Source organism: Vombatus ursinus, unplaced genomic scaffold, assembly GCF_900497805.2.
Source record: "Vombatus ursinus unplaced genomic scaffold, bare-nosed wombat genome assembly UNPS02004691.1, whole genome shotgun sequence".
Taxonomy (NCBI): domain Eukaryota; kingdom Metazoa; phylum Chordata; class Mammalia; order Diprotodontia; family Vombatidae; genus Vombatus; species Vombatus ursinus.
Genome location: NW_020944469.1, coordinates 1,694,761 through 1,712,754, shown reverse-complemented (window position 1 = coordinate 1,712,754; position 17,994 = coordinate 1,694,761). Strand labels below are relative to the sequence as shown.

Sequence of the window (17,994 nt, the reverse complement as noted above, 5' to 3'; positions counted from 1 at the left end):
CCTCTGGTCTCCTAAAGGGAAAGACTTCAGTGTTACTATTTACAACTGCCCTACAATGTAAGTTAACCAGTAATTTAAGTATTAACTGAGAAATCAAAAATTAAACATTTTAGGGGCAGCTAGGTGGTGCAGTAGATAGAGCACCAGCCCTGGAGTCAGGAGGACCTGAGTTCAAATCTGGCTTCAGACATGTACCAGTTATGTGACCCTGGGCAAGTCACTTAACCCCAATTGCCTTAAAAAAACAAAACAAAACAATAAAAAAACTAAACATTCTAAAGCACTACAGAAAGCAGGCCTCTGAAATTCTTTAACGTAATCTTTAAGAACTAGAAAAAAACCCTGGCAGGTGGTAAACTATATAAATGAACTACTGTCACCTTTTTCATTGACTATAATTCCTCCATATTGGATAACCCTATAACTCTATAGGCATATGTACATGTGGTGAATTTTGCCTCCAACAACTATACTGAATATATGAAAATTTCAACTGTTAACGAATGCTGTATGAATTTGAACCAACATTGTTAATGATTAATTATATCCTGCCCTAACATATGACTAATGAAGTTTTGCTATTTGAGGTAGAATCTTTTGGAACTTTAATTTGATATACTTATAAGTTTTGATTTCAGGCATAAGTATCTGGTCTCTTATAAGGCCACTAGCCCATCATTTAAGAAAAATGTCAAGAGCTCAATGGGAATGGGATCTATGAACTCCCACCAGGGGATATCTGTCCCTGGGGACCGGTTTTGGGGGGTGGGTAGCCTTAGGAAGACTAAGGTAAGGACTCTTTTGACTCAATTTCCCATATGAGATATTTTGTCACCTGGTTAATTCTGAGCCTGGCTGTGCATACAACTGGCTGTCTATGACTCATACCTGAAATCAAACAAAACTAATGAACAGTATTAACACTGCTATGTCCCTCCCTTTCTCCTCACATAACAAATTCCATTGATAAGGGCAAGTGTACAATGGTTCCTCATTTTTTCATTGTAATAAAAATAAGAGATAAACCCTATTGGTGACTTTTGACGGATTAATATATGCTAGTATAGTACCAGTATAGTGAGGAACCATTTTAAATTGTCATTTGAATTACAAATAATGGAGACCATGAGGCCTTATAATTTGTGGGGTAGTTTATAGGAGATCATACTACAATATCCTTCCATTATGTTAATATAATAATAACATCTTCATAAGGGAGGAATTAGTGAAAGATGTGACACAATTTTCAAAATTGGATTTAAAATTTTACATGTGAAACTATATTTATAATTGTGATGAGGGTGAAATTGTTTTCCTATTTGAAGCATCTTTCTGATAATTTTAAGAGAGAGAAAGCCTCATTTTCCACTTCAGTCTCTCATGATGTAACAAGCTGCAATTCTCTGAAGTTTCAGATGAATTATGTGTTTTTAATTTGATGTTCTTCTTATAGCTCTTTATACTGACTTTGTATTAAGTCTTCCTACATGGTCTTAGAACTTGAGAAGCAGATGTGGAAGGAAGAGCTACTTGCTAAGAACTGGCTTATTTCAGAATTGTGTATCTGCTGCAATACTGAAATAGGCTGAAAGGTCTCTATAGAATGGGGCTGCAGTACAGAATAGCCCTTTGAACATTTTCATCTATATCAGGGATTTCCAGGGAACTGGTGAAACTCAATAAAGGACTGTTCTCTTTTTCCCATGTGCCATTACTTCTGTACCAAAGTGAAATGCCCCCTGAAAATTTTGTCTGGCCATAGGTAATAAGGCTTTAATCTGTAGGACAACCTACTCACTTTGTAAACTTGTATCACTGCCATCAATCCTAGCACTACTGCCCGTAGCCCTCTCATATGACAACTGTGTAATAAATAATGCTGTACCTAGACTTCATAATCAGGTATGACATAAATTACTCAGTGGGCCCCATAAATGTTGGATCTGTTACCAGGTCCACCTAAGCACCCCAAATCATGGGTGCCTATTCCTGTCCACATATTTTTGTTTTAAAAAAATAATAATAATGACGACAAATGTGTTATCACCAAAACTAATTGGACAAATTGCCCCTCGTGTCACCTATAAAAACATCTCCTAGTACAAATGGATATAGCAAAAATGGTCAGAACAGGATCACCAATTGATATCTTGACTAAAGAATCCTCGTTGCTTGAACTACAAGCTACTGCTTCCCTTTCCAATGCTATGCAGACTTCTAAAGATTTGTTAGTGGAAATGGGGCAAATTGCTCTGACTTTGTAGTCACACACAGACCTATTAGGGAAATTGGTTGTTAAGAGCATAGAACATTTGAAAGAGTTTGATTCTCCACTCAAGTGAACCAGAAGGAAATTATTTCCTTAAAGATCAAAGCAGGAATTGAAAAAGAATACACTTTAAATCAGTTAATATTGATTACTTTGATTTTAGTTTGATTGTAGGATTAGGCTCCCTTCTTTAGGAAAAGCTAGCCCTAACAGCTAAGCCAAACTAACAAAGATATTCTCTTGGGTCTAGGTTACCCATAGATTTAGTGGATAGATGGATAGGACTTTATCATTTAGTAGCAGACAATTTAGAGTAAGGCATATATCTTTGTAGGAATAAAATAATCACAGCATTATAAGACTTTTTAAAGGCTAAGTTCCCCTTTCTGGCAGCTGGAGAAAGGGGGGTTAACTCCTAGCTTACTGATTCTAAGTTCCCCTTTTCCTTGAACTGTTAAGTATTAGTTAAATAATATAATTTTCTAAAGTTAAGTTTCCCTTTCTGGCAGGTGGAGGATGGGGGTTGACTGCTAGCTTAAATACAAGTCCTCCTTTCCACTCTTAGTGGATAAGTTAACTAAAGATTAAGTTCCTTTTTCCCAGTCTTAAGTTCCCATTTTCCTGACAGTTGCAGGGCAGAGATTCCTTAGACAATCTCACTTTGACAGACAGGTTGATAGACACAGACCTTGATCCAATAGAATATCAGATTTAATAGTTGTCCCACCCTAGAAACTCCCCGTTCTAACTGCCCCCCCACCCGTGTGTGTGTGTGTGTGTGTGTGTGTGTAACACACACACACACACACACACACACTCTCTCTCTCTCTCTCAAAATGTTGCCAACAGTATGAATTTGGATTAAGAAAGCAGGGGTGGGGTAAAATAGTCAGATGACCTGCCTTGTGTAATTGAATTATGTTCAAAACAAGTTTCCTAAGGTTGCTGTAATTTTTAATTCTTCTTTTCTGTTATAAAAATAAGCTCTGTAAATCACTCCTTGGTCACTAATTACTGAGGGATTAGTTGACCTAACTTAATGGTAACCTGCTGACCATTGCTATTAAATCATTATTTGGAAGCTTTGTACCTCAGAATTATTTTCTAGGTCAGATAATTAATTTTAACAGTTGGGAGAGTAAGTCCAAAGCCTTGCTACACAAGTTATGTAGCAGAAACCAGGATTCAAACCTCGATTCTCAGACTCCAAATTCAACCTTTTTTTCAACAGTTCCAAAATAATTTCAAAAGAAAACAGGATTTCAATATGAAAATGAAGAAAAGAATCTGAAGAAGCGGAGGCAAAAATCCTGCCATGTCAGTAGACTGGCAGATAGAAGAACGTCACAGAGAAGACAAAGGAAAGGAGATCCAATGAACACTAGGATCTAAGAAATATATGAGGGGAACAAGAAAGCAGCTGGACACCTTGAGGAGGAAATAACTGCTTGTCTTCCAAGGAATCGAAAGGGCAAAAGCATGGTAGAAAGCATTTAAATACACAATATTCCACACCCATAGCACTTCATCTTTCTACCAAGAGAAGTGAAATGTGTTGCTTCCTAGCTGTTCTCTGGCCTTCACTGTGAAATTATATTAATTATATTAATAACTAATTATTAATTTTTGGTCCACCCTTTTCTTCCTATTTCAGTTAAGGCCCAACTCCTGAACAGGTCAATCAGTTTCCGAAGGGCATGGCTGAGTGATAACATTACTCCTAACTTCCAAAGTACATGCTGCTTAATTAGGTTGGGTGGGATCCCACCCAACTGGGAAACCTAATTTCTGTTTAGAGTATAAACTGAATCCAGTTTGGGAGAGCCTTTGCCTAGGGGAGGAACCCCCCTGTCCTCTATCCCTTCAATTAGCGTTCAGGGCAACTCAGCTTATGAAGGAGCAAACTAGCCAGCGAGGTCAGGATGGAAATGGCCTCCCCCTGCCCAGATTGCTGGAGGCTGCTGAGTCTCATGATCCAGCCACATTCTCAGCAGGAAATGCTGAAGACTTTTGGTCCACCTCTTCATTAAATGTCTACCAATCAGGGTTGAGTTTCATTTGTCAGGGGACTTCTGTTTCAGAAAGTACACATCTGATTTAAGGCATTTCAGAGTCTCCCTTCTTGTCTTTGTTTACCAGGAGAAACCACTGACCATCAATTTATAATTACAGGCTAGCCTAATTAATTGATTATTAATTACCTGGAAACTGTCTTTTGAGGGTTTAATTTGTCACAATTGGTTTATCCAGATTTCAACATTTTCTTTTAACAGTTCCTTAGGTTATTTTTGTGGAAAAAGTGGAGAGAGATGAGCCAGACAATAATCCAATTAGGTGGGTTTGGAGGTGGTTGAATTGAATAGCCCCAGGGATCTGAGGTTGGTGTGTGAAATTTGACATTCATCAGGGACTTGAATTAAGGGTAGAAGGTATGCTTATTCAATTTGAAGGTAAGACAAAGCTTGGAGTAATAGCAAAGCTAGAATCAGGGTGCAAATAGTTCTTGACAGGCTAGGACACTGGGCTAAATCTAGTAAGATGAAATTCAATAAGATAAAGTGTAAAGTCTTAGACTCTGAAAAATCAACCTCACAAATATGATATGGGAGAGACTTAGCTAGAGAGATAGCAATTCATCTGAGAAAGATTAGGAGGTTTTTGCAACCTGAATTCTTAATATGAATCTACAGTATGATATAGTGGCTAAGAAAGCTAATACAGGAGGTGGAGCCAAGATGGCAGAGGGAAAGCAGTGACTTGTTTGAGCTCTCCCTTCAAAGCCCTCCAAATACCTGTTAAAAAAATGGCTCTAAACAAATTCTAGAGCAGCAGAGCCCACAAAAAGACAGAGTGAAACAAATTTCCTGCCAAAGACAGCCTGGATGGTTGATCGGAAAGGTATATTGCGCTGGGCGGGGAGAGGAGCGAAGATCGGCGTGGGCACGCAGGCCACAGCGACCCTAGAGCAGGCCTCAGAGGACTAAATCACAGGCAGCTGTGGCGCTTTCCAGACTTCTCAACCCAAAGACAACTTGGAAGGTCAGTGGGAAAAGTCTGTGACTGCAGTGAGAGAGGAGCTAGGTCTCAGCCACAAGTCTCGACCTCGGCCCGGGACCACGGCTTTTTCCTGAGCTTCCGGCCCATAGACTGAGGGGGAATCGAGTGGCTGATCAGAGAGGGATTGCAGGGATCTCTTTGCCAGTGCTGAGGAAGGAATCTCTTGCTTTGCCAGTACTTGGATCTGGGTCACAGTTCTGAGGGGCGGTTCTGGGGCGAGGAGGAACACTGGTACGGTGGAGCTTGTTGTGGTGGTGGAGAGGAAACACCTTGCCCCTTATCATAGCACCTTGGAAGAACTGAAAATTTTCAGGCCCCTAGAAGTATCTCTGAAAACAGCTGTACAAATCCCTGAAGCTTGGGACAGTACATTCTCCACACTGGAAGCAGACTTTTACCTTAACAAAGAGTTAAAACTCAAGTAATTGGCCGGGATCATGAGTAAGCAGCGCAAAAAGAGTCAGACTATATTATCTTACTTTGGTGACAAAGAAGATCAAAACATACAACCAGAAGAAGACAACAAAGCCAAAGCTCCTACATCCAAAGCCTCCAAGAAGAATATGAATCAGTCCCAGGCCTTGGAAGAGCTCAAAAGGGATTTTGAGAAACAAATAAGAGAAGTAGAGGAAAAACTGAGAGTGATGCAACAAAATCATGAAAAACAAGTCAACAGCTTGCTAAAGGAAACCCAAAAAAATACTGAAGAAAATAACACCTTAAAAAATAGTCTAACCCAAATGGCAAAAGAGGTCCAAAAAGCCAATGAGGAGAAGAATGCCCTAAAAAGCAAAATTGGCCAAATGGAAAAGGAAGTCCAAAAGATTACTGAAGAAAATACTTCCTTAAAAATTAGAACAGAGCAATTGGAAGCTAGTGACTTTATGAGAAATCAAGACACTGTAAAACAAATCCAAAAGAATGAAAAATTAGAAAACAATGTGAAATATCTCATTGGAAAAACAACTGACCTGGAAAATAGATACAGGAGAGAGAATTTAAAAATTATTGAACTATCTGAAAGCCATGATGAAAAAAAGAGCCTAGACATCATCTTTCAAGAAATGATCCAGGAAAACTGCCCTGATATTTTAGAACCAGAGGGCAAAATAGAAATTGAAAGAATCCACCAATCTCTTCCTGAAAGAGATCCCCAAAGGAAAATTCCTAGGAATATTGTAGCCAAATGCCAGAGTTCCCAGGTCAAGGAGAAAACATTACAAGCAGCCAGAAAGAAACAATTCAAGTACTGTGGAAACACAATCAGGATAACACAAGATTTAGCTGCTTCTACATTAAGGGACCGCAGGGCATGGAATGTAATGTTCCAGAGGGCAAAGGAGACAGGACTGCACCCAAGAATCACCTACCCAGCAAAACTGAGTATAATCCTGCAGGGGAAAAAATGGTGATTCAGTGAAATAGAGGACTTTCAAGCATTCTTGATGAAAAGACCAGAGATGAAGAGAAAATTTGATTTTCAAATACAAGACTCGAGTGGAACATGAAGAGGTAAACAGGAAAGAGAAAATCATAAGAGACTTATTAAGGTTGAACAGTTTACATTCCTGCATGGAAAGATGATATTTGTAACTCAGGAGACCTTTGTCAGTATTAGGGTAGTTGGAGGGGAAAAATTATATGTACGTATATAGAGAGAGAGATATAGATAGATAGATAGATCAATAGAGGGCACAGGGTGAGTTGAAAATGAAGGGGTCATATCTGGAGAATAAAATTAAGGGGTGAGAGAGGAATATACTAGGAGAAGGAGAAAGGCAGAGGTAGAATGGGGTAAATTATCCTACAAAAAAAAACAGAAAAGAAAAGGCTTTTACAGTGGAGGGGAAATGGGGGAAGGTGAAAGGGAATGAGTGAATCTTACTCTCATAGGATTTGACTTAAGGAGGGAATAACATACACACTCAATTGGGTATGGAAATCTGTCTTACCCTATAGGAAAATGGGGGGGGAGGGGACAAGAGAGTAGGGGAATGATAGAGAGGAGGGCAGATTGGGAAAGGGGGTAATCAGAAGCAAACACTTCTGAAGAGGGACAGGGTCAAAAGAAAGAATAGAATAAATGGGGGGGCAGGATAGGATTAAGGGAAATAGAGTTAGTTTTTCACAGCATGTCTACTATGGAAGTGTTTTGCGTAACTGCACATATATAAGCTATATTTAGTTGCTTGCCTTTTCAATAAGGGTGGGTAGGGAGGGAGGAAGGGAGAAAATTTGGAACCCAAAGTTTTAAAAACACTTGTTTAAAAAAAAACGTTTTCACATGAGAACAAAGACTGTCTTGTTTTTCTACTGGTATCCCCAGCATTCAGTATGGTGCTTTGCACATAGTAATCACTTAATAAAAGCTTCATTCATTCATTGTACTTTAAAAAAAAAAAAAGAAAGCTAATATAATCTTAGGCTAGATTGAGGGGCACAGTTTCCCAAATAAGGAGTGTAAGAATCTTGTCAGACCAAATCCCGCAGGATCACAGATTTACAACTAGAAGGACTTCATCTAGTCCAACTCCCTTATTTTACAGAGGTGCTTAATTTAATTTTTTTTTTTGGTAGAGGGGGTCATGGACCCAATTTGCTAGTTTGGTAAAGCCTGTGGACCTCTTCTCAAAATAATGGCTTTGTTTCTGTTTTTTAGAAAATTCGTAATTGAAGGAAATACGCAGTTTTAGTTTGAGGTTAGTGAAAATCAATACGGAATTTTTTCCCATTCAAGTTTACAGATTCCCTGAATTCCACTCATGGACTCCCAGTTTAAGAACTCATATTGTAGATGCTAAGCTGGAACACAATCTCCTTGCTGCCACACACCAGCCCCCCCCCCCTTCCTTTACATCCACTTTAGAATCTCTGACCTTGTTCAAGGCTTAGCTCATGTGCCATTTTCTTTTACTAGCTTTGTCTGGTCTCCCTAGTTGTTACTGCTCTCTTCCTCAAAGAATCATAAATACTTAATTGTTTATATGTTGTGTCAATCCAGCAGAACTTAAGCTACTTGAGGACAGGGACTAGTTATCTTTTTGTCAGTGCCTTGCTCATAGGAGGCTTGGATGAGCAAGGAATGGGATACATTTACTAAACAAACTCAAAGAGTTTCTAATATACCCCATGCCTATGACCTATACTCTATTGCTGCTGTGCTTGTTACAGTCAAATATATGACATAAGGGCAGCTTCAAGGCAGCAAAAGCTTTGACTCAGTTATCCAATATCCAGTAGCAGGTCTAGTCAGGGGAAGATAATGGGAAGAGGAGCAGGACCTCACAGGGTACTTGTGAGACTCAAATGAGATCAGACAGGTAAAATGTTTTGAAACTCTCAAAGTGTTATCTTAATGCCAGTTATTAGCAATACTTTAAAAGGGGGAAAAAAAGCCTTTAATAAGGATAATTACTTGCATTTAGGTATCACTCTAAAGGTTTCCAAGTGTTTTACACATATTTTCATTTGCTCCTCAACAACCACTCTGAATGGTAGATGCTATTACTATCTCCATTTTGAGATGTAGAAACTGAGGCAAACAAGGATTAAGTGACTTGCCCAGGGTCACACAGCTAGAAAATGTCTGAAGTAGAATTTGAATTCAGGTCTTCTTGACTCTAAGCCCAGCGCTCTCACCCCTGTACCATCTAGCTGCCTTTAAAATTGACCAAATCAATATAGTAACTAGGGCTAGTAACTATAGGTATATTGGCATGTTTGTTTGCAAGAAATAACTATTACAATGGTAATTAAAATAATCTAGAAAGTCAAGGTTCTGGATAGTGGTATGTGTCAGGCTGAACTTTTGGATATGTTTTTGAAGAACTGGGATTTGAATTCTCTCTATGTACTGACAGGGAGGAGTGCATGTGTGAATACACGTGTGTGTGTGTGTGTGTGTGCGCGTGCGCGCTTGCGCATGCGTTTGCCCTGCTCCCAGGAGCTCTAGAAGCGGGGGTGGGGTTGGGGGGTGTGCATGGGCAAGACTGGGATTGGACTAAATGAAGGGAAGTAGAGCTAACTTTCCCTTACAAGAAAAGATTATAGATGAGCACATTGTATTCCAGTGTGTGTGCCACAGTTAAGGAAGCATATTGATAAGTTGAAGAATGTCCACAGGATGGCAACTCCTTCCTATGGTAAAGTCCTATGAAGGACCTCCAGTTTATGTCGCTAGCTTCTTTCAAGTCCCAGCTAAAATCCCTCCTTCTACAGGAAGTCTTTCCTGATCCCCTTTAATTCTAGTGTCTTGTCTCTGTTGATTTTTTCCTATTTAACTTCTATATCTTAATTATACATGGTTGTTTCCATGTTGTCTCCCTCGTTAGATTGTGAGCTCCTTGAGGGCAGGGATTGTCTTTTGCCTTTCTTTGTATCCCCAATACTTAAAACAGTACCTGGAGAAAATTATAAATGCTGGAGAAGATGTGGGAAAATTGGAATGCTAAAACATTGTTGGTGGAGTTGTGAACTGATCCAACGATTCTGGAGAGCAACTGGGAACTATGCACAAAGGGCTATAAAAGTGTGCATACCGTTTGATCCAGCAATACCACTACTAGGTCTGGATCCCAACGAGATCATACAAATGGGAAAAGGACCCACATGTACAAAACTATTTATAGCAGCTCTTTTGTGGTGGCAAAGAATTGGAAATTGAAGGATGTTGATGAGTTGGGGAATGGATGAACAAGTTGTGGTATATGAATGTAATGGAATACTATTGTGCTATAAGAAATGATGAGAAAAAAAAAGAAAAAAAAAGAAATGATGAGAAGGCAGACTTCGGAAAAACCTGGAAAGACTTGAATGAACTGATGCTGAGTGAAGTGAGCAGAACCAGGAGAATGTTGTACACAGTAACAGCCACATTGTGTGATAACTAACTTTGATAGACTTAGCTCTTCTTAGCAATGCAAGGATCTAAGACATCTCCAAGGGACTCAAGATGGAAAATGCTATCCACATCCAGAGAAAAAACTATGGAGTCTGAATGCAGATTGAAGTATATTATTTGCTCTCTCTCTCTTTTCTTTACAACAAAAGTATAGTAGACATTTATTAAGCTTTAATTTTCACAATATCGTATTTCAGTTGTGAAATCAGCCTACAAATATTTCACTACATTAACATCAATCTGGTGATCATTTAATAAAGGAATACATATATATATATATATATATCTTTGTAAAAATAAGTTTGATATATTCAGGATTCCCAACAATAATAGCAGTAGACCTGATTCCCCAAGGGTCACATGCCTTGAGTCTTACACACACATCACTAGCAACAAATCAGAAAACAAAACAAAACAAAAAAACACCCCACAACTTTTACAAATTTAAATACTATCTCTTTTTTTTGTTTGTTTTTTCTTTCTCATGGTTTCTCCCATTGGTTCTAATTCTTCTTTACAACATGACTAATGTGAAAATAAAACAAACAAAAAAACAGTGCCCAGAGCACAGTAGGTGCTTAATAGATGGTTACTGACTGGCTGACTAATTAGAAGTAGACTAAGTTACCTCCACATGTACTGGGTTCCTCCTTATTGGAGGTCTTCAAGTAAACTCTAGATGACCACTTATTGGTCAAGAGGTTAAGGGGATTTTTGTTCAGGTATTGGTTGGACTAGATGACCTTTGAAGAATTCTGGGATTCTGTGAAGTCCTCTTTGCCTTGGCTTAAGGAGTCAATCTTACACCAAGTTTAATGGTAAAAAATAAAATGCATCTCTCTGGCCATTTCAGTAAGGCTAAGAAGGAGAACTAAAAGCAGTAGTGCCAGAACATTTACCATTATAGAGCAACAAGGAAGTGGTCCTTTAGGTCCACAGGAGACTGGACAAAAATAACCAGTTTAGGTGATTCCAGGAGATTAGTACTGCTATGGGATCCTAGTCACTAAGGAACTACTCAGAGGTATTGGGACATAACTCCCCCTTTTAACCTACTGCTGCTGGGCCCAATAGCTGAAGGAGGAATGCCTCCCACTAACGAAGGTTCCCATAGGCCATGGGATCTGGCAGAAAGGAGCTAAAACTCCAAGCAGACTGCCCCTTCCTTCACCTGAGTACTTGTTGGATCTTCTTGCCTTATGGTTCCATCCAACCTGGGCTTATAGAGACTTGAGGGGTGAATGAGCGTCGTCTTCAAATTCCAAAGGATGACCCTATTGGAAAGGGATTAGACTGGTTCTGCTTGGTCTCAGAAAAGAGAACTATGACAAATGAGGGGAAGTTGCAGAGAAGTAGATTTCCGCTCCATGGAAGGGGGTGGGGTTGGGAATGGAAAGATGAAGTTAAAAATTAGACTAGGGAGCAGCTAGGTGGTGCAGTGGATAGAGCACCAGCCCTGGAGTCAGGAGGACCTGAGTTCAAATATGACCTCAGACACTTGACACTTACTAGTTGTGTTACCCTGGGCAAGTCACTTAACCCCATTGCCTACCCTCCCCCCAAAAAATTAATAGACTCTAGAATATTATTAATGATGATTTGCATCCATGAAGTACAATAAAAGCCATCAGGGGCCAGTACGGCCAGAAAAGGATGAGCATATTGTATTGCATATGTATTGCATCCAGGTCCTCAAGTGCAGCCCTTTGACCGAATCCAAACTTCACAGAACCAAATCCCCTTAATAAAAGAATTTGTTCTGTAAAACTTGGACCCAATCGAAAGGCCTAAGGACCTAGAGGGCTACGTGTGGCGTCGAGGCTGAAGGTTCCCCATGCCTGGAGTCAATAGCAAGAACAAGGGCTAACAAATAGCAAGTCAGAGTGCTGCACTGGTTCCCACAGAAGTTCAAAAAGCCTAAAGGCTGCAGCTCTTCCACAGATTTATGGGAAGACATGGATGAGAACAGCACAGGATAAGAAGGTGAGGCGTGGTTGGGACCTTCAATGGGGGAGGGAGTGCCCACATCAGTGAGATCATGGAGCCACTGAAATACTGAAATGTAAAGGAAAAAACTTCCTCACAAGTGAAACTGCCACAACGTGGGTCAGATTGCTTTAGGAACTAGTTCCCCATAGTATCTTCGAGAAAAGGGCATGTGACCTCCAGTCAGGTTGCAGAGGGGATTTCTGTTTAGATTCAAGTTGGACTAGAATCAATGCTGCTTTTTTTTTTCTTTTTGGTGAGGCAATAGGGGTTAAGTGACTTGCCCAGCTAGTAAGTGTCAAGTGTCTGAGGCCAGATTTGAACTCAAGTCCTCCTGACTCCAAGGCCAGAGCTCTATTCACTTTGCCACCAAGCTGCCCCTGAATGTGGGTCGAGACCCACAATTTAAGAAGCGCTGATTGGGTCGTGAGTAGAAAAAGTTTAAGAAGCCCTGAGGTCCCTTGGAGACTCCTTAACCCCTGCTCTGATCTCCTGAGTGAAGTCCTGGTGCCCAACTTTGGTGAGTGTTTACAGAACAATACAGGTGGTAGGGGCTTCAAAACAGCATCTTGTCCAGTCCTTTGCTTCCACACAGATGGATATCTAATCATATGAAAGAGCAGAGTCCAAAGGCCTCTCGAGCAGCTTGTCTGAGCATTTGGAAACCTTGATCATCCATCCTGCAGTTGTGTGTTAAATTGCATCTCATTCCGGTCCCCCAATCACTCTTTCCCCTTCTAGTCGCTAGACTGAGTTTGTAAGTAGCCAAGGTAAAGCAGCAACAACAGAAAATAAGATTGCAAAGAGAAGGAGCATAATTTACAAATTGTATCACCTATTAACCAAAAATCACATCCTGATACTGTGTGTTCAATCAGGGGAAGCCATCTAGGCTTTGCAGTCAGGGCCTTTTAGTTTTATGATACGTAAATCTCAGACAAGTTCCAGAAGACCAGCAGAACACCAAATGTCACTGATAACTTTGAGATGATATGGATATGTTAATGAACTAATCCCAAGGTGGCACAGATAATAGTCAGTTCCCCTAAAAACCCTGTAAAAATGAGACCCCAAACCCCTATCCTCCAGCCCTCTTCCATATCCATCTGCCTTTCCCGATTCCTCTTCCTCACACTGCCTGACTTCCTCCACCACCTTATCTCCGTGTCTCCACTGTCTGCCTCCATACCCCTTTCCATTGCTTACCTCTGTACTGTCTGTGCCTGTTTGCCCCTATACCCTCTGTGCCCTATTAAAGTGTGTTTGTAGCCTCACTTCCCACTGCCAGCATAGTCTCTCCTGGAGAGTACCCAAAGAACTGGGTGTGCCTGCCCCATTTCATCAAGTAGATCAATTCAAGATGCTAGGTTATGCAGTGAATACTGGGCTGGGACATTTATTTGCTGTGTGACCCTGAGGGTAAAGTCACTTAATCTTTGTCCATCTCAGTTTCTTCAACTGTAAAGTGGGGACGATAATAATAACACCTAACCTCCCAGGGTTGATATGAGGATCAAATGAGATATTTGTAAAGCACTTAGCACAGTGCCTGGCACATAGTGGGTGCTTTGATAAATGCCTGTTTCTTTCCCTCCTGCAATTTATGACCATTTGGGCCTCTGTGGGAATGGAGAAAAACTGGCTGACATCCTTCACACAATTCTCCACATACCAAGAATTTGTCATTCAGGGGGAAAAGTGACCCGATGAAAGGATAAAACTGAAAACTTTGAAGGACAACAGAAATGACCTAGAAAGAAGGATGCTAGGAAGAAGTACCAAGTAATTCTAAAGAGAATATAAACTACAATCAGGGTCAAGAGCCATACCTATATACCAAAGCGCAGAGTAAGGGTCATAAATAAAGGGAATTGATTGTTAGCAAAAGGTATGAAGAGATTAGGCACCTTGGCAAGTCAGTAGGGGTGCTGAAGCAAGTACCCAGACACCTCCTGGATCCTCCTTCAGTGTTCTTTCTACTAAATCACTACATCATGCTGATCAAAACACAAAGTGGATCTGGCCAGGTTTATCAAATATTTGAGAATCTTTTAGAATGGAGAAACACAAAACTTCAGGAACAAATGCAAGATAGCAAAAAATTAAAGCAAAAAATACTTGTGCCATGCTGCTCTTTTAGTAAGGCAATAAGAGTAGCATAACTGATTCTGTGCAGCAATCACAACATTAATTTCATGAGGTTTGTCTGGAACACATGAGAGTGTCTAGGCAGCAAGTGTTGGGGCATGAGGAGTGGGCAGAAGGGTACAGGCAGGGGTAGGTCATGCAAATGGCAGAGCACCCACATAGGACAGCACTACTGGTAGCAGATTTTCCCTAGTGAGTTACTAGGAGAAAAATCTTTTGAAGTCTCTAGGAAATGCCACTTGAAAAAGATCCCATAGAGAGTGGTGGTAGGGTTTGGGGTAAGGGATGTGGTTCCTGCCTTCAATCTCCCCGCTACCCAAGGCTGTGAGACATTCAAAGATCAAGGCCAACTACTTACCTGGAAGGCATTAGAGGGCCATATTCTTGGTACTCTTCTGTCTGGGCTAATGATCTCTTCAAGATAAGGGAGCACACTTCCTCAAGAAGCTCAGTCAGCTTTTTGGACTCTGAGTGCACGAGTAGAGACAAGGAAGCAAAAGAAAGGCGGTCCTCCTCCTTTATTGACTCCCAGCTTGCCTTTTGTGAGAAGTGACGAACTTCTCCTTGGTCACAGTGTAAAGCACCAGGGCTTTTTTGATGAATCACTTTTGACCTTCTAGCTTGAAATCCTGAAATGGGAATGGTTCAACCCAGAGTACCTATACATTCTACCAAGATGAGTAGAGATGCACACATGCAAAGAATTGGATTAGAATAGGATTGGCAATCCTACCCTTCCTATCTCTTTTTTTCTTTTTTCTTTTTTTGGTGAGGCAATCGGGGTTAAGTGACTTGCTCAGGGTCATACAGATAGTAAAGTGTCAAGTGTCTGAGGCCAGATTTGAACTTAGGTCCGTCCTCCTGACTCCAGGGTCAGTGCTCTATCCACTGTGCCACCTATCTGCCCCCCTACCCCTCCTGTCTCCTCCAAGAATTTGTCCCTTTAATCCTCCCCCAATCATCTCCAATTTGTATATCCACTGGCTCCTTCCCTACTGCCTACATAAACATGTCCAGATCTCCCCAATCTCAAAAACAAAACAAAACAAAATCTCAACCTTTTTACTAGATCCTGCTATCTCAAGTTATCATCCCATATCTCACCTCTCTTTCACTGTCAAATGCTTAGAAAAACCTTTTTAGGAGTTGGCTCTACTTCCCCACATCCTAGTCACTTCTCAACCTCTTATAATCTGGCTTTTGACTCCAATGCTTGACTGAAACTGTTCTAAAGTTACCAACAATCACTTAATTACTAAGTCCAAGGGCATCTTTTTTTTGTCCTTATCTTTCTGGGCACCTTGGTGGTATTAGACACCGTTTTGACCACTTCTTCCTCTTCTAGTAGACTCTCTCTTTCCTTGGTTTTCGTGACACCTCTCTCTCTCCTAGTTCTCCTTTTACCCATTTCATTACACTGCCTCACTCACCTTTACTGAACTGATGTAGGATCCATGTCTTGCTTGCTATCCATGGATTTACCAAAGTTCTGTCCTAGTTCCTCTACTCTTTCTAACTGGGTCTTCTCAGCTTTCATGGATTCAGTTACCATCATTATGCAGAGAACTGCAGATCTACATATCTAGCCCTAGTCTCTCCCTGAGTTCCAGTTGTGTATCTTCTACTATCTGCTGGACATCTCCACCTGGATGCCTCACAAGCAACTACAACTCAACAGACCCTAAAAACAGAACTCATGATCTTTCCCCTGAAACCCAGCCCTATTCCAAATTTCCTTATTTTTGTGAAAGGCACCACCACCCTTCGCATCCCCCAGGTTTTTTATCTCAAAGCCATTGTCAAATCTTCACTCTCCCTCACATTCCATATCCAATCAAGCGCCAGGTCATGTCAGTCCTACCTCCCCAACAACTATCACTGTTGAGGATACCATCATCTTCCCAGTGGTCTAGGTTCACAATCTAGGTGCCATCCTCAACTCCTCACTCTCACTCCTAATATCCAATCTATTGCTAAGACTTGGTGATTTTAACTTTGTGACATGTGTCACATATACCCCCTTTTCTTCTGTGACACTGCTACCACCTTGGTGCAGGCTCTCATCACCTCAGACTTACACTATTGCAACAGCCTGGTGGCTGGTCTCCCTGCCTCAAGTTTCTCCCCACTCCTGCTCGTGCTCCACTCAGCTGACAAAGTGATCTTCCTAAAGTACAGATGTGACCGTGACACCTCCCCCAGCTCAAACTCCAATGGCTTCCTCTCACCTCCAAGATAAAACACAAAACCTTCTGGCATTCAAAGCCCCTCATAACCTGCCCCCTACCCTTCCTAGACCTTACACCCCTGCCTTCCAGTGACATTGGGCTCTTTGCTGTTCCTCACACAAGAAACTGTCTTGAATCTAGGTATTTTCACTAGCTGACCTCCTGCCTGGAATGCTCTACTGCCCCACCTCCACCTCCTGGTTTCCCTCTTTCCTTCAAATCCCAGCTAAAATCCAACCTTCTATAGGAAGCCTTTCCTGATCCCCTTTAATTCCAGTGCCTTCTCTTTGTTGATTATGTCCAATTTATCTTGCATAGAGCTTGTTTGCACTGAGTTGTTTGTATGGTGTCTCCTCTGTTAGTTTGTGAGTTCTCTGAGAGCAAGGACTCTTTCTTTGTTTTCCCAGTGCTCAGCACAATGCTAGGCATATAGTGGGCACTTAATAAAGAAATGTTTACTATGTTACTCTACTACTCAATCACATTCAGTAGCTACCTACTCTTCTCTAGAATAAAACAAAACAAAACAAAACTCCTTGGCTTAGCGTTTAGGGCCCTCTATAATCTGGCTCCAAGCTCCCTTTCTAGCAGTTTTTCACACTGCCCCACATACCAGACAATGTGGACAATTAGTAGGTTCCCTGATCCTGACATGGCAACTGCCACCTCTGTGCATCTGCACAAGCTTTCCCCTGTGCCTGGAACACATGTCTTCCTCATCTCCCCCTACCTCAATCTTTATTTTCCTTTAAGGTTCACTCAGGTGGCATCTCCTTGGTGAAGCCTCTACTAAGAACCCTACCCCACTGAGCCCCTCTAGTTCTTAGTGCTCTGTCCTTCCTCAAATGAGCATTCCAATTCTTTGCATATGTGCACCTCCACCCATTCTGGTAGAATGTATGCTCCTTAAAGCTAGGAACTATTTCATTTTTGACTTTGTACTTCTAGTATACAGCACAGTTCCTGGCACATATATAGATATGTAGAAGGATCTTTGGTTTTCTCAAGATGGGGAACTTTCAGTGTGGGAACTCCTTCTACCAAGGCAGCTTGCAACCCTTTCACATTTGAGTAGATAAGTCCTAGGGAGTTGCCTGCTACATAGCTAGGTTACCTGACTTGGCCAAGGTCACATAGCTAATAAGAGTCAGAGGCAGGACTGGAACTCAGTCCTTACTTTCTTTGAGTCCAGCACCCCCTTCACAATGCCATGCTTCCTTGCACACTGGAAATACTCAATGTTTGTATATGAGAATTCAAGAACACAGAGAGTATTAAAAGTTCATCAGCTTATTCACTGAGTTGAAATCCCAAAGGACACTCAGGTAACTGGACTCTTACCACCAGTAATGGGGTATGTGGAAATACAGGTAGGGCAGCATGAAGTTACTAGTTGTGTGACCCTG

At 41.1% G+C, this 17,994-nt stretch overlaps 1 protein-coding gene across 2 annotated transcripts in view; it reads right to left on the bottom strand.

Annotated features, from left to right (window-relative positions):
- The window catches only part of LOC114025804 (toll-like receptor 13), a 28,150-nt gene extending 13,215 nt beyond the window's left edge, over window positions 1–14,935 (bottom strand). For both annotated transcript variants that reach the window (XM_027839337.1, XM_027839345.1), the window contains exon 1: window positions 14,719–14,935. The gene's annotated coding sequence lies outside the window, so the exon portion shown is untranslated. The remainder of the gene's footprint in view (window positions 1–14,718) is intronic.
- Window positions 14,936–17,994: the final 3,059 nt, after the last annotated feature.